Source organism: Phyllobates terribilis, unplaced genomic scaffold, assembly GCF_046119375.1.
Source record: "Phyllobates terribilis strain yellow unplaced genomic scaffold, ASM4611937v1 Scaffold_13__5_contigs__length_258822181, whole genome shotgun sequence".
In the NCBI taxonomy this organism is placed as follows: domain Eukaryota; kingdom Metazoa; phylum Chordata; class Amphibia; order Anura; family Dendrobatidae; genus Phyllobates; species Phyllobates terribilis.
In genome coordinates, this window is record NW_027362773.1 from 215623929 (window position 1) to 215640926 (window position 16998).

The following is a 16998-nucleotide window of genomic DNA, read 5'->3' on the forward strand; positions in this document are numbered from 1 at the left end:
TATCCCACGGGTGTAAAATTGAAAAAAGTTGAAAAAAATTTTTTTTTGTACTTAGTCATTTTTCAGACGTTTATCAGACTTTCAGATAGGGCAAATGTCAGTGAGCGTTCCGATTTCAGTTCCAGAGCGATTCGCCCAATGAGTCCTTGCTATTTAGTCTTTTTCAGCCAATATTTTGGATTTTTGAAAATTTCACTTTTTTGTGAAAATATCCACTAAATGAGGGAATAATATGTGCGAGAGTACCCCAGGAGAGTTCCAAATGTGTGTGGGTAGAATATATATCCCACGGGGGTAAAATTGAAAAAAGTTGAAAACAATTTTTTTTTGGACTTAGTCATTTTTCCGGCGTTTATCAGACTTTCAGATAGGGCAAATGTCAGTGAGCGTTCCGATTTCAGTTCCAGAGCGATTCGACCAATGAGTCCTTGCTATTTAGTCGTTTTCAGCCAATATTTTGGATTTTTGAAAATTTCACTTTTTTGTGAAAATATCCACTAAATGAGGGAATAATATGTGTGAGGGTACCCCAGGAGAGTTCCAAATGTGTGTGGGTAGAATATATATCCCACGGGGGTAAAATTGAGAAAAGTTGAAAAAAAATTTTTTTTGGACTTAGTCATTTTTCCGGCGTTTATCAGACTTTCAGATAGGGCAAATGTCAGTGAGCGTTCCGATTTCAGTTCCAGAGCGATTCGCCTAATGAGTCCGTGATATTTAGTCGTTTTCAGCCAATATTTTGGATTTTTGAAAATTTCACTTTTTTGTGAAAATATCCACTAAATGAGGGAATAATATGTGTGAGGGTACCCCAGGAGAGTTCCAAATGTGTGTGGGTAGAATATATATCCCACGGGGGTAAAATTGAGAAAAGTTGAAAAAAAATTTTTTTTGGACTTAGTCATTTTTCCGGCGTTTATCAGACTTTCAGATAGGGCAAATGTCAGTGAGCGTTCCGATTTCAGTTCCAGAGCGATTCGCCTAATGAGTCCGTGATATTTAGTCGTTTTCAGCCAATATTTTGGATTTTTGAAAATTTCACTTTTTTGTGAAAATATCCACTAAATGAGGGAATAATATGTGTGAGGGTACCCAGGAGAGTTCCAAATGTGTGTGGGTAGAATATATATCCCACGGGGGTAAAATTGAAAACATTTGAAAAAATTTATTTTTTTGGACTTAGTCATTTTTCCGGTGTTTATCAGACTTTCAGATAGGGCAAATGTCAGTGAGCGTTCAGATTTCAGTTCCAGAGCGATTCACCCAATGAGTCCTCGCTATTTAGTTGTTTTCAGCCAATATTTTGGATTTTTGAAAATTTCACTTTTTTGTGAAAATATCCACTAAATGAGGGAATAATATGTGTGAGGGTACCCCAGGAGAGTTCCAAATGTGTGTGGGTAGAATATATATCCCACGGGGGTAAAATTGAAAAAAGTTGAAAAAATTTTTTTTTTTGTACTTAGTCATTTTTCCGATGTTTATCAGACTTTCAGATAGGGGAAATGTCAGTGAGCATTCCGATTTCAGTTCCAGAGCGATTCGCCCAATGAGTCCGTGATATTTAGTCGATTTCAGCCAATATTTTGGATTTTTGAAAATTTCACTTTTTTGCGAAAATATCCACTAAATGAGGGAATAATATGTGTGAGGGTACCCCAGGAGAGTTCCAAATGTGTGTGGGTAGAATATATATCCCACGGGGGTAAAATTGAAAAAAGTTGAAAAATTTTTTTTTTTTGTACTTAGTCATTTTTTCGACGTTTATCAGTCTTTCAGATAGGGGAAATGTCAGTGAGCGTTCTGATTTCAGTTCCAGAGCGATTCGCCCAATGAGTCCGTGATATTTAGTCGTTTTCAGCCAATTTTCTGGATTTTTGAAAATTTCACTTTTTTGTGAAAATATCCACTAAATGAGGGAATAATATGTGTGAGGGTACCCCAGGAGAGTTCCAAATGTGTGTGGGTAGAATATATATCCCACGGGGGTAAAATTGAAAAAAGTTGAAAAAAATTTTTTTTTTGTACTTAGTCATTTTTCCGATGTTTATCAGACTTTCAGATAGGGGAAATGTCAGTGAGCATTCCGATTTCAGTTCCAGAGCAATTCGCCCAATGAGTACTTGATATTTAGTCGTTTTCAGGAAATTTTCTGGATTTTTGAAAATTTCACTTTTTTGTGAAAATATCCACTAAATGAGGGAATAATATGTGTGAGGGTACCCCAGGAGAGTTCCAAATGTGTGTGGGTAGAATATATATCCCACGGGGGTAAAATTGAAAAAAGTTGAAACATTTTTTTTTTTGTACTTAGTCATTTTTTCGACGTTTATCAGACTTTCAGATAGGGGGAATGTCAGTGAGCGTTCCGATTTCAGTTCCAGAGCGATTCGCCCAATGAGTCCGTGATATTTAGTCGTTTTCAGCCAATTTTCTGGATTTTTGAAAATTTCACTTTTTTGTGAAAATATCCACTAAATGAAGGAATAATATGTGTGAGGGTACCCCAGGAGAGTTCCAAATGTGTGAGGGTAGAATATATATCCCACGGGGGTAAAATTGAAAAAAGTTGAAAAAAATTTTTTTTGGACTTAGTCATTTTTCCGGTGTTTATCAGACTTTCAGATAGGGCAAATGTCAGTGAGCATTCCGATTTCAGCTCCAGAGCGATTCGCCTAATGAGTCCGTGATATTTAGTCGTTTTCAGCCAATATTTTGGATTTTTGAAAATTTCACTTTTTTGTGAAAATATCCACTAAATGAGGGAATAATATGTGTGAGGGTACCCAGGAGAGTTCCAAATGTGTGTGGGTAGAATATATATCCCACGAGGGTAAAATTGAAAACATTTGAAAAAATTTATTTTTTTGGACTTAGTAATTTTTCCGGTGTTTATCAGACTTTCAGGTAGGGCAAATGTCAGTGAGCGTTCCGATTTCAGTTCCAGAGCGATTCGCCCAATGAGTCCTCGCTATTTAGTTGTTTTCAGCCAATATTTTGGATTTTTGAAAATTTCACTTTTTTGTGAAAATATCCACTAAATGAGGGAATAATATGTGTGAGGGTACCCAGGAGAGTTCCAAATGTGTGTGGGTAGAATATATATCCCACGGGGGTAAAATTGAAAACATTTGAAAATTTTTTTTTTTGTACTTAGTCATTTTTTTGACGTTTATCAGACTTTCAGATAGGGGAAATGTCAGTGAGCGTTCCGATTTCAGTTCCAGAGCGATTCGCCCAATGAGTCCGTGATATTTAGTCGTTTTCAGCCAATTTTCTGGATTTTTGAAAATTTCACTTTTTTGTGAAAATATCCACTAAATGAGGGAATAATATGTGTGAGGGTACCCCAGGAGAGTTCCAAATGTGTGTGGGTAGAATATATATCCCACGGGGGTAAAATTGAAAAAAGTTGAAAAATTATTTTTTTGGTACTTAGTCATTTTTCCGACGTTTATCAGACTTTCAGATAGGGCAAATGTCAGTGAGCGTTCCGATTTCAGTTCCAGAGCGATTCGCCCAATGAGTCCGTGATGTTTAGTCGTTTTCAGCCAATATTTAGGATTTTTGAAAATTTCATTTTTTTGTGAAAATATCCACTAAATGAGGGATTAATATGTGTGAGGGTACCCTAGGAGAGTTCCAAATGTGCGTGGGTAAAATATATATCCCACGGGGGTAAAATTGAAAAAAGTTGAAAAATTTTTTTTTTTGTACTTAGTCATTTTTCCGATGTTTATCAGACTTTCAGATAGGGCAAATGTCAGTGAGCTTTCCGATTTCAGTTCCAGATCGATTCGCCCAATGAGTCCGTGATATTTAGTCGTATTCAGCCAATATTTTGGATTTTTGAAAATTTCACTTTTTTGTGAAAATATCCACTAAATGAGGGAATAATATGTGTGAGGGTACTACAGGAGAGTTCCAAATGTGTGTGGGTAGAATATATATCCCACGGGGGTAAAATTGAAAAAAGTTGAAAATTTTTTTTTTTTGTACTTAGTCATTTTTCTGACGTTTATCAGACTTTCAGATAGGGGAAATGTCAGTGAGCGTTTTGATTTCAGTTCCTGAGCAATTCGCCCAATGAGTCCTTGATATTTAGTCGTTTTCAGGTAATTTTCTGGATTTTTCAAAATTTCACTTTTTTGTGAAAATATCCACTAAATGAGGGAATAATATGTGTGAGGGTACCCCAGGAGAGTTCCAAATGTGTGTGGGTAGAATATATATCCCACGGGGGTAAAATTGAAAAAAGTTGAAAAATTTTTTTTTTTTGTACTTAGTCATTTTTCCGATGTTTATCAGACTTTCAGATAGGGGAAATGTCAGTGAGCGTTTCGATTTCAGTTCCAGAGCAATTCGCCCAATGAGTCCTTGATATTTAGTCGTTTTCAGCCAATTTTCTGGATTTTTGAAAATTTCATTTTTTTGTGAAAATATCCACTAAATGAGGGAATAATATGTGTGAGGGTACCCTAGGAGAGTTCCAAATGTGTTTGGGTAGAATATATGTCCCACCGGGGAAAAATTGAAAAAAGTTGAAAAAAAAATCTTTTTTGGACTTAGTCATTTTTCCGGCGTTTATCAGACTTTCAGATAGGGCAAATGTCAGTGAGCGTTCCGATTTCAGTTCCAGAGCGATTCGCCCAATGAGTCCGTGATATTTTGTCGTTTTCAGCCAATATTTTGGATTTTTGAAAATTTGACTTTTTTGTGAAAATATCCACTAAATGAGGGAATAATATGTGTGAGGGTACCCCAGGAGAGTTCCAAATGTGTGTGGGTAGAATATATATCCCACGGGGGTAAAATTGGAAAAAGATGAAACATTTTTTTTTTTGTACTTAGTCATTTTTCCGACGTTTATCAGACTTTCAGATAGGGCAAATGTCAGTGAGCGTTCCGATTTCAGTTCCAGAGCGATTCGCCCAATGAGTCCTTGCTATTTAGTCTTTTTCAGCCAATATTTTGGATTTTTGAAAATTTCACTTTTTTGTGAAAATATCCACTAAATGAGGGAATAATATGTGCGAGAGTACCCCAGGAGAGTTCCAAATGTGTGTGGGTAGAATATATATCCCACGGGGGTAAAATTGAAAAAAGTTGAAAACAATTTTTTTTTGGACTTAGTCATTTTTCCGGCGTTTATCAGACTTTCAGATAGGGCAAATGTCAGTGAGCGTTCCGATTTCAGTTCCAGAGCGATTCGACCAATGAGTCCTTGCTATTTAGTCGTTTTCAGCCAATATTTTGGATTTTTGAAAATTTCACTTTTTTGTGAAAATATCCACTAAATGAGGGAATAATATGTGTGAGGGTACCCCAGGAGAGTTCCAAATGTGTGTGGGTAGAATATATATCCCACGGGGGTAAAATTGAGAAAAGTTGAAAAAAAATTTTTTTTGGACTTAGTCATTTTTCCGGCGTTTATCAGACTTTCAGATAGGGCAAATGTCAGTGAGCGTTCCGATTTCAGTTCCAGAGCGATTCGCCTAATGAGTCCGTGATATTTAGTCGTTTTCAGCCAATATTTTGGATTTTTGAAAATTTCACTTTTTTGTGAAAATATCCACTAAATGAGGGAATAATATGTGTGAGGGTACCCCAGGAGAGTTCCAAATGTGTGTGGGTAGAATATATATCCCACGGGGGTAAAATTGAGAAAAGTTGAAAAAAAATTTTTTTTGGACTTAGTCATTTTTCCGGCGTTTATCAGACTTTCAGATAGGGCAAATGTCAGTGAGCGTTCCGATTTCATTTCCAGAGCGATTCGCCTAATGAGTCCGTGATATTTAGTCGTTTTCAGCCAATATTTTGGATTTTTGAAAATTTCACTTTTTTGTGAAAATATCCACTAAATGAGGGAATAATATGTGTGAGGGTACCCAGGAGAGTTCCAAATGTGTGTGGGTAGAATATATATCCCACGGGGGTAAAATTGAAAACATTTGAAAAAATTTATTTTTTTGGACTTAGTCATTTTTCCGGTGTTTATCAGACTTTCAGATAGGGCAAATGTCAGTGAGCGTTCAGATTTCAGTTCCAGAGCGATTCACCCAATGAGTCCTCGCTATTTAGTTGTTTTCAGCCAATATTTTGGATTTTTGAAAATTTCACTTTTTTGTGAAAATATCCACTAAATGAGGGAATAATATGTGTGAGGGTACCCCAGGAGAGTTCCAAATGTGTGTGGGTAGAATATATATCCCACGGGGGTAAAATTGAAAAAAGTTGAAAAAATTTTTTTTTTTGTACTTAGTCATTTTTCCGATGTTTATCAGACTTTCAGATAGGGGAAATGTCAGTGAGCATTCCGATTTCAGTTCCAGAGCAATTCGCCCAATGAGTACTTGATATTTAGTCGTTTTCAGGAAATTTTCTGGATTTTTGAAAATTTCACTTTTTTGTGAAAATATCCACTAAATGAGGGAATAATATGTGTGAGGGTACCCCAGGAGAGTTCCAAATGTGTGTGGGTAGAATATATATCCCACGGGGGTAAAATTGAAAAAAGTTGAAAAAAAATTTTTTTTGGACTTAGTCATTTTTCCGGCTTTTATCAGACTTTCAGATAGGGCAAATGTCAGTGAGCATTCCGATTTCAGTTCCAGAGCGATTCGCCCAATGAGTCCGTGATATTTAGTCGATTTCAGCCAATATTTTGGATTTTTGAAAATTTCACTTTTTTGTGAAAATATCCACTAAATGAGGGAATAATATGTGTGAGGGTACCCCAGGAGAGTTCCAAATGTGTGTGGGTAGAATATATATCCCACGGGGGTAAAATTGAAAAAAGTTGAAACATTTTTTTTTTTGTACTTAGTCATTTTTTCGACGTTTATCAGACTTTCAGATAGGGGGAATGTCAGTGAGCGTTCCGATTTCAGTTCCAGAGCGATTCGCCCAATGAGTCCGTGATATTTAGTCGTTTTCAGCCAATTTTCTGGATTTTTGAAAATTTCACTTTTTTGTGAAAATATCCACTAAATGAAGGAATAATATGTGTGAGGGTACCCCAGGAGAGTTCCAAATGTGTGAGGGTAGAATATATATCCCACGGGGGTAAAATTGAAAAAAGTTGAAAAAAATTTTTTTTGGACTTAGTCATTTTTCCGGTGTTTATCAGACTTTCAGATAGGGCAAATGTCAGTGAGCATTCCGATTTCAGCTCCAGAGCGATTCGCCTAATGAGTCCGTGATATTTAGTCGTTTTCAGCCAATATTTTGGATTTTTGAAAATTTCACTTTTTTGTGAAAATATCCACTAAATGAGGGAATAATATGTGTGAGGGTACCCAGGAGAGTTCCAAATGTGTGTGGGTAGAATATATATCCCACGAGGGTAAAATTGAAAACATTTGAAAAAATTTATTTTTTTGGACTTAGTAATTTTTCCGGTGTTTATCAGACTTTCAGGTAGGGCAAATGTCAGTGAGCGTTCCGATTTCAGTTCCAGAGCGATTCGCCCAATGAGTCCTCGCTATTTAGTTGTTTTCAGCCAATATTTTGGATTTTTGAAAATTTCACTTTTTTGTGAAAATATCCACTAAATGAGGGAATAATATGTGTGAGGGTACCCAGGAGAGTTCCAAATGTGTGTGGGTAGAATATATATCCCACGGGGGTAAAATTGAAAACATTTGAAAATTTTTTTTTTTGTACTTAGTCATTTTTTTGACGTTTATCAGACTTTCAGATAGGGGAAATGTCAGTGAGCGTTCCGATTTCAGTTCCAGAGCGATTCGCCCAATGAGTCCGTGATATTTAGTCGTTTTCAGCCAATTTTCTGGATTTTTGAAAATTTCACTTTTTTGTGAAAATATCCACTAAATGAGGGAATAATATGTGTGAGGGTACCCCAGGAGAGTTCCAAATGTGTGTGGGTAGAATATATATCCCACGGGGGTAAAATTGAAAAAAGTTGAAAAATTATTTTTTTGGTACTTAGTCATTTTTCCGACGTTTATCAGACTTTCAGATAGGGCAAATGTCAGTGAGCGTTCCGATTTCAGTTCCAGAGCGATTCGCCCAATGAGTCCGTGATATTTAGTCGTTTTCAGCCAATATTTAGGATTTTTGAAAATTTCATTTTTTTGTGAAAATATCCACTAAATGAGGGATTAATATGTGTGAGGGTACCCTAGGAGAGTTCCAAATGTGCGTGGGTAAAATATATATCCCACGGGGGTAAAATTGAAAAAAGTTGAAAAATTTTTTTTTTTGTACTTAGTCATTTTTCCGATGTTTATCAGACTTTCAGATAGGGCAAATGTCAGTGAGCTTTCCGATTTCAGTTCCAGATCGATTCGCCCAATGAGTCCGTGATATTTAGTCGTATTCAGCCAATATTTTGGATTTTTGAAAATTTCACTTTTTTGTGAAAATATCCACTAAATGAGGGAATAATATGTGTGAGGGTACTACAGGAGAGTTCCAAATGTGTGTGGGTAGAATATATATCCCACGGGGGTAAAATTGAAAAAAGTTGAAAATTTTTTTTTTTTGTACTTAGTCATTTTTCTGACGTTTATCAGACTTTCAGATAGGGGAAATGTCAGTGAGCGTTTTGATTTCAGTTCCTGAGCAATTCGCCCAATGAGTCCTTGATATTTAGTCGTTTTCAGGTAATTTTCTGGATTTTTCAAAATTTCACTTTTTTGTGAAAATATCCACTAAATGAGGGAATAATATGTGTGAGGGTACCCCAGGAGAGTTCCAAATGTGTGTGGGTAGAATATATATCCCACGGGGGTAAAATTGAAAAAAGTTGAAAAATTTTTTTTTTTTGTACTTAGTCATTTTTCCGATGTTTATCAGACTTTCAGATAGGGGAAATGTCAGTGAGCGTTTCGATTTCAGTTCCAGAGCAATTCGCCCAATGAGTCCTTGATATTTAGTCGTTTTCAGCCAATTTTCTGGATTTTTGAAAATTTCATTTTTTTGTGAAAATATCCACTAAATGAGGGAATAATATGTGTGAGGGTACCCTAGGAGAGTTCCAAATGTGTTTGGGTAGAATATATGTCCCACCGGGGAAAAATTGAAAAAAGTTGAAAAAAAAATCTTTTTTGGACTTAGTCATTTTTCCGGCGTTTATCAGACTTTCAGATAGGGCAAATGTCAGTGAGCGTTCCGATTTCAGTTCCAGAGCGATTCGCCCAATGAGTCCGTGATATTTTGTCGTTTTCAGCCAATATTTTGGATTTTTGAAAATTTGACTTTTTTGTGAAAATATCCACTAAATGAGGGAATAATATGTGTGAGGGTACCCCAGGAGAGTTCCAAATGTGTGTGGGTAGAATATATATCCCACGGGGGTACAATTGAAAAAAGATGAAACATTTTTTTTTTTGTACTTAGTCATTTTTCCGACGTTTATCAGACTTTCAGATAGGGCAAATGTCAGTGAGCGTTCCGATTTCAGTTCCAGAGCGATTCGCCCAATGAGTCCGTGATATTTAGTCGTTTTCAGCCAATATTTAGGATTTTTGAAAATTTCATTTTTTTGTGAAAATATCCACTAAATGAGGGATTGATATGTGTGAGGTTACCCTAGGAGAGTTCCAAATGTGTGTGGGTAGAATATATATCCCACGGGGGTAAAATTGAAAAAAGTTGAAAAATTATTTTTTTGGTACTTAGTCATTTTTCCGACGTTTATCAGACTTTCAGATAGGGCAAATGTCAGTGAGCGTTCCGATTTCAGTTCCAGAGCGATTCGCCCAATGAGTCCGTGATATTTAGTCGTTTTCAGCCAATATTTAGGATTTTTGAAAATTTCATTTTTTTGTGAAAATATCCACTAAATGAGGGATTAATATGTGTGAGGGTACCCTAGGAGAGTTCCAAATGTGCGTGGGTAAAATATATATCCCACGGGGGTAAAATTGAAAAAAGTTGAAAAATTTTTTTTTTTGTACTTAGTCATTTTTCCGATGTTTATCAGACTTTCAGATAGGGCAAATGTCAGTGAGCTTTCCGATTTCAGTTCCAGATCGATTCGCCCAATGAGTCCGTGATATTTAGTCGTATTCAGCCAATATTTTGGATTTTTGAAAATTTCACTTTTTTGTGAAAATATCCACTAAATGAGGGAATAATATGTGTGAGGGTACTACAGGAGAGTTCCAAATGTGTGTGGGTAGAATATATATCCCACGGGGGTAAAATTGAAAAAAGTTGAAAATTTTTTTTTTTTGTACTTAGTCATTTTTCTGACGTTTATCAGACTTTCAGATAGGGGAAATGTCAGTGAGCGTTTTGATTTCAGTTCCTGAGCAATTCGCCCAATGAGTCCTTGATATTTAGTCGTTTTCAGGTAATTTTCTGGATTTTTCAAAATTTCACTTTTTTGTGAAAATATCCACTAAATGAGGGAATAATATGTGTGAGGGTACCCCAGGAGAGTTCCAAATGTGTGTGGGTAGAATATATATCCCACGGGGGTAAAATTGAAAAAAGTTGAAAAATTTTTTTTTTTTGTACTTAGTCATTTTTCCGATGTTTATCAGACTTTCAGATAGGGGAAATGTCAGTGAGCGTTTCGATTTCAGTTCCAGAGCAATTCGCCCAATGAGTCCTTGATATTTAGTCGTTTTCAGCCAATTTTCTGGATTTTTGAAAATTTCATTTTTTTGTGAAAATATCCACTAAATGAGGGAATAATATGTGTGAGGGTACCCTAGGAGAGTTCCAAATGTGTTTGGGTAGAATATATGTCCCACCGGGGAAAAATTGAAAAAAGTTGAAAAAAAAATCTTTTTTGGACTTAGTCATTTTTCCGGCGTTTATCAGACTTTCAGATAGGGCAAATGTCAGTGAGCGTTCCGATTTCAGTTCCAGAGCGATTCGCCCAATGAGTCCGTGATATTTTGTCGTTTTCAGCCAATATTTTGGATTTTTGAAAATTTGACTTTTTTGTGAAAATATCCACTAAATGAGGGAATAATATGTGTGAGGGTACCCCAGGAGAGTTCCAAATGTGTGTGGGTAGAATATATATCCCACGGGGGTAAAATTGAAAAAAGATGAAACATTTTTTTTTTTGTACTTAGTCATTTTTCCGACGTTTATCAGACTTTCAGATAGGGCAAATGTCAGTGAGCTTTCCGATTTCAGTTCCAGATCGAATCGCCCAATGAGTCCGTGATATTTAGTCGTATTCAGCCAATATTTTGGATTTTTTGAAAATTTCACTTTTTTGTGAAAATATCCACTAAATGAGGGAATAATATATGTGAGGGTACCCAGCAGAGTTCCAAATGTGTGTGGGTAGAATATATATCCCCCGGGGGTAAAAATTGAAAAAAGTTGAAAAAATTTTTTTTTTTTATACTTAGTCATTTTTCCGACGTTTATCAGACTTTCAGATAGGGGAAATGTCAGTGAGCGTTTCGATTTCAGTTCCAGAGCAATTCGCCCAATGAGTCCTTGATATTTAGTCGTTTTCAGCCAATTTTCTGGATTTTTGAAAATTTCATTTTTTTGTGAAAATATCCACTAAATGAGGGAAGAATATGTGTGAGGGTACCACAGGAGAGTTCCAAATGTGTGTGGTTAGAATATATATCCCACGGGGGTAAAATTGAAAAAAATTTTTTTTTTGTACTTCGTCATTTTTCCGGTGTTTATCAGACTTTCAGATAGGGCAAATGTCAGTGAGCGTTCCGATTTCAGTTCCAGAGCGATTCGCCAAATGAGTCCGTGATATTTAGTCGTTTTCAGCCAATATTTTGGATTTTTGAAAATTTCTCTTTTTTGTGAAAATATCCACTAAATGAGGGAAGAATATGTGTGAGGGTACTACAGGAGAGTTCCAAATGTGTGTGGGTAGAATATATATCCCACGGGGGTAAAATTGAAAAAAGTTGAACATTTTTTTTTTTTGTACTTAGTCATTTTTCTGACGTTTATCAGACTTTCAGATAGGGGAAATGTCAGTGAGCGTTTCGATTTCAGTTCCTGAGCAATTCGCCCAATGAGTCCTTGATATTTAGTCGTTTTCAGGTAATTTTCTGGATTTTTCAAAATCTCACTTTTTTGTGAAAATATCCACTAAATGAGGGAATAATATGTGTGAGGGTACCCCAGGAGAGTTCCAAATGTGTGTGGGTAGAATATATATCCCACGGGGGTAAAATTGAAAAAAAATTTTTTTTTGTACTTAGTCATTTTTCCGACGTTTATCAGACTTTCAGATAGGGGAAATGTCAGTGAGCGTTTCGATTTCAGTTCCTGAGCAATTCGCCCAATGAGTCCTTGATATTTAGTCGTTTTCAGGTAATTTTCTGGATGTTTCAAAATTTCACTTTTTTGTGAAAATATCCACTAAATGAGGGAATAATATGTGTGAGGGTACCCCAGGAGAGTTCCAAATGTGTGTGGGTAGAATATATATCCCACGGGGGTAAAATTGAAAAAAGTTGAAAAAATTTTTTTTTCGACTTAGTCATTTTTCCGGTGTTTATCAGACTTTCAGATAGGGCAAATGTCAGTGAGCGTTCCGATTTCAGTTCCACAGCGATTCGCCCAATGAGTCCTTGATATTTAGTCGTTTTCAGCCAATTTTCTGGATTTTTGAAAATTTCATTTTTTTGTGAAAATATCCACTAAATGAGGGAATAATATGTGTGAGGGTACCCCAGGAGAGTTCCAAATGTGTGTGGGTAGAATATATGTCCCACAGGGGAAAAATTTAAAAAAGTTGAAAAAAAATTTTTTTTGTACTTAGTCATTTTTCCGACGTTTATCAGACTTTCAGATAGGGGAAATGTCAGTGAGCATTCCCATTTCAGTTCCAGAGCGATTCGCCCAATGAGTCCTTGATATTTAGTTGTTTTCAGCCAATTTTCTGAATTTTTGAAAATTTCATTTTTTTTGTGAAAATATCCACTAAATGAGGGAATAATATGTGTGAGGGTACCCCAGGAGAGTTCCAAATGTGTGTGGGTAGAATATATATCCCACGGGGGAAAAATTTAAAAAAGTTGAAAAAATTTTTTTTTTATACTTAGTCATTTTTCCGACGTTTATCAGACTTTCAGATAGGGGAAATGTCAGTGAGCATTCCGATTTCAGTTCCAGAGCGATTCGCCCAATGAGTCCTTGATATTTAGTCGTTTTCAGCCAATTTTCTGGATTTTTGAAAATTTCATTTTTTTGTGAAAATATCCACTAAATGAGGGAATAATATGTGTGAGGGTACCCCAGGAGAGGTCCAAATGTGTGTGGGTAGAATATATATCCCACGGGGGTAAAATTGAAAAAAGTTGAAACAATTTTTTTTTGGTACTTAGTTATTTTTCCGATGTTTATCAGACTTTCAGATAGGGGAAATGTCAGTTAGCATTCCCATTTCAGTTCCAGAGCAATTCGCCCAATGAGTCCTTGATATTTAGTCGTTTTCAGCCAATTTTCAGGATTTTTGAAAATTTCATTTTTTTGTGAAAATATCCACTAAAAGAGGGAATAATATGTGTGAGGGTACCCCAGGAGAGGTCCAAATGTGTGTGGGTAGAATATATATCCCACGGGGGTAAAATTGAAAAAAGTTGAAAACTATTTTTTTTTGGTACTTAGTTTTTTTTTCCGATGTTTATCAGACTTTCAGATAGGGGAAATGTCAGTGAGCGTTCCGATTTCAGTTCCAGAGCGATTCGCCCGATGAGTCCTTGATATTTATTCGTTTTCAGGTAATTTTCTGGATTTTTGAAAATTTCACTTTTTTGTGAAAATATCCACTAAATGAGGGAATAATATGTGTGATGGTACCCCAGGATAGTTCCAAATGTGTTTGGGTAGAATATATATCACACGGGGGTAAAATTGAAAAAAGTTGAAAAAAATTTTTTTTTGGACTTAGTCATTTTTCCGGCGTTTATCAGACTTTCAGATAGGGCAAATGTCAGTGAGCATTCCGATTTCAGTTCCAGAGCGATTCGCCCAATGAGTCCTTGCTATTTAGTCGTTTTCAGCCAATATTTTGGATTTTTGAAAATTTCACTTTTTTGTGAAAATATCCACAAAATGAGGGAATAATATGTGTGAGGGTACCCCAGGAGAGTTCCAAATGTGTGTGGGCAGAATATATACCCCACGGGGGTAAAATTGAAAACAGTTGAAAAATTTTTTTTTTTGTACTTAGTCATTTTTCCGACGTTTATCAGACTTTCAGATAGGGCAAATGTCAGTGAGCGTTCCGATTTCAGTTCCAGAGCGATTTGCCCAATGAGTCCGTGATATTTAGTCGTTTTCAGCCAATATTTTGGATTTTTGAAAATTTCACTTTTTTGTGAAAATATCCACTAAATGAGGGAATAATATATGTGAGGGTACCCCAGGAGAGTTCCAAATATGTGTGGGTAGAATATATATCCCACGGGGGTAAAATTGAAAAAAGTTGAAAAAAATTTTTTTTTGTACTTAGTCATTTTTCCGACGTTTATCAGACTTTCAGATAGGGGAAATGTCAGTGAGCATTCCGATTTCAGTTCCAGAGCGATTCGCCCAATGAGTCCTTGATATTAAGTCGTTTTCAGCCAATTTTCTGGATTTTTGAAAATTTCATTTTTTTGTTTAAATATCCACTAAATGAGGGAATAATATGTGTGAGGGTACCCCAGGAGAGTTCCAAATGTGTGTGGGTAGAATATATATCCCACGGGGGTAAAATTGAAAAAAGTTGAAACAATTTTTTTTTGGTACTTAGTCATTTTTCCGATGTTTATCAGACTTTCAGATAGGAGAAATGTCAGTGAGCGTTCCGATTTCAGTTCCAGAGCGATTCGCCCAATGAGTCCTTGATATTTAGTCGTTTTCAGGTAATTTTCTGGATTTTTGAAAATTTCACTTTTTTGTGAAAATATCCACTAAATGAGGGAATAATATGTGTGATGGTACCCCAGGATAGTTCCAAATGTGTTTGGGTAGAATATATATCACACGGGGGTAAAATTGAAAAAAATTTTTTTTTGGACTTAGTCATTTTTCCGGCGTTTATCAGACTTTCAGATAGGGCAAATGTCAGTGAGCGTTCCGATTTCAATTCCAGAGCGATTCGCCCAATGAGTCCTTGCTATTTAGTCGTTTTCAGCCAATATTTTGGATTTTTGAAAATTTCACTTTTTTGTGAAAATATCCACTAAATGAGGGAATAATATATGTGAGGGTACCCCAGGAGAGTTCCAAATATGTGTGGGTAGAATATATATCCCACGGGGGTAAAATTGAAAAAAGTTGAAAAAATTTTTTTTTTTGTACTTAGTCATTTTTCCGACGTTTATCAGATTTTCAGATAGGGGAAATGTCAGTGAGCATTCCGATTTCAGTTCCAGAGCGATTCGCCCAATGAGTCCTTGATATTTAGTCGTTTTCAGCCAATTTTCTGGATTTTTGAAAATTTCACTTTTTTGTGAAAATATCCACTAAATGAGGGAATAATGTGTGTGAGGGTACCGCAGGAGAGTTCCAAATGTGTGTGGGTAGAATATATATCCCACGGGGGTAAAATTGAAAAAAGTTGAAAACAATTTTTTTTTGGACTTAGTCATTTTTCCGACGTTTATCAGACTTTCAGATAGGGGAAATGTCAGTGAGCGTTCCGATTCCTGTTCCAGAGTGACTCGCCCAATGAGTCCTTGATATTTAGTCGTTTTCAGGTAATTTTCTGGATTTTTGAAAATTTCACTTTTTTGTGAAAATATCCACTAAATGAGGGAATAATGTGTGTGAGGGTACCGCAGGAGAGTTCCAAATGTGTGTGGGTAGAATATATATCCCACGGGGTTAAAATTGAAAAAAGTTGAAAACAATTTTTTTTTGGACTTAGTCATTTTTCCGACGTTTATCAGACTTTCAGATAGGGAAAATGTCAGTGAGCGTTCCGATTCCTGTTCCAGAGTGACTCGCCCAATGAGTCCTTGATATTTAGTCGTTTTCAGGTAATTTTCTGGATTTTTGAAAATTTCACTTTTTTGTGAAAATATCCACTAAATGAGGGAATAATATGTGTGAGGGTACCCCAGGTGAGTTCCAAATGTGTGTGGGTAGAATATATATCCCACGGGGGTAAAATTGAAAAAAGTTGAAAAAAATTTTTTTTTGGACTTAGTCATTTTTCCGTTGTTTATCAGACTTTCAGATAGGGCAAATGTCAGTGAGCGTTCCGCTTTCAGTTCCAGAGCGATTCGCCCAATGAGTCCTTGATATTTAGTCGTTTTCAGCCAATATTTTGGATTTTTGAAAATTTCACTTTTTTGTGAAAATATCCACAAAATGAGGGAATAATATGTGTGAGGGTACCCCAGGAGAGTTCCAAATGTGTGTGGGTAGAATATATACCCCACGGGGGTAAAATTGAAAAAAGTTGAACAATTTTTTTTTGGTACTTAGTCATTTTACCGACGTTTATCAGACTTTCAGATAGGGCAAATGTCAGTGAGCGTTCCGATTTCAGTTCCAGAGCTATTCGCCCAATGAGTCCGTGATATTCAGTCGTTTTCAGCCAATATTTTGGATTTTTGAAAATTTCACTTTTTTGTGAAAATATCCACTAAACGAGGGAATAATATATGTGAGGGTACCCCAGGAGAGTTCCAAATGTGTGTGGGTAGAATATATATCCCACGGGGGTAAAATTGAAAAAAGTTGAAAACTATTTTTTTTTGGTACTTAGTCATTTTTCCGACGTTTATCAGACTTTCAGATAGGGCAAATGTCAGTGAGCGTTCCGATTTCAGTTCCAGAGCTATTCGCCCAATGAGTCCGTGATATTTAGTCGTTTTCAGCCAATATTTTGGATTTTTGAAAATTTCACTTTTTTGTGAAAATATCCACTAAACGAGGGAATAATATATGTGAGGGTACCCTAGGAGAGTTCCAAATGTGTGTGGGTAGAATATATATCCCACGGGGGTAAAATTGAAAAAAGTTGAAAACTATTTTTTTTTGGACTTAGTCATTTTTCCGACGTTTATCAGACTTTCAGATAGGGGAAAT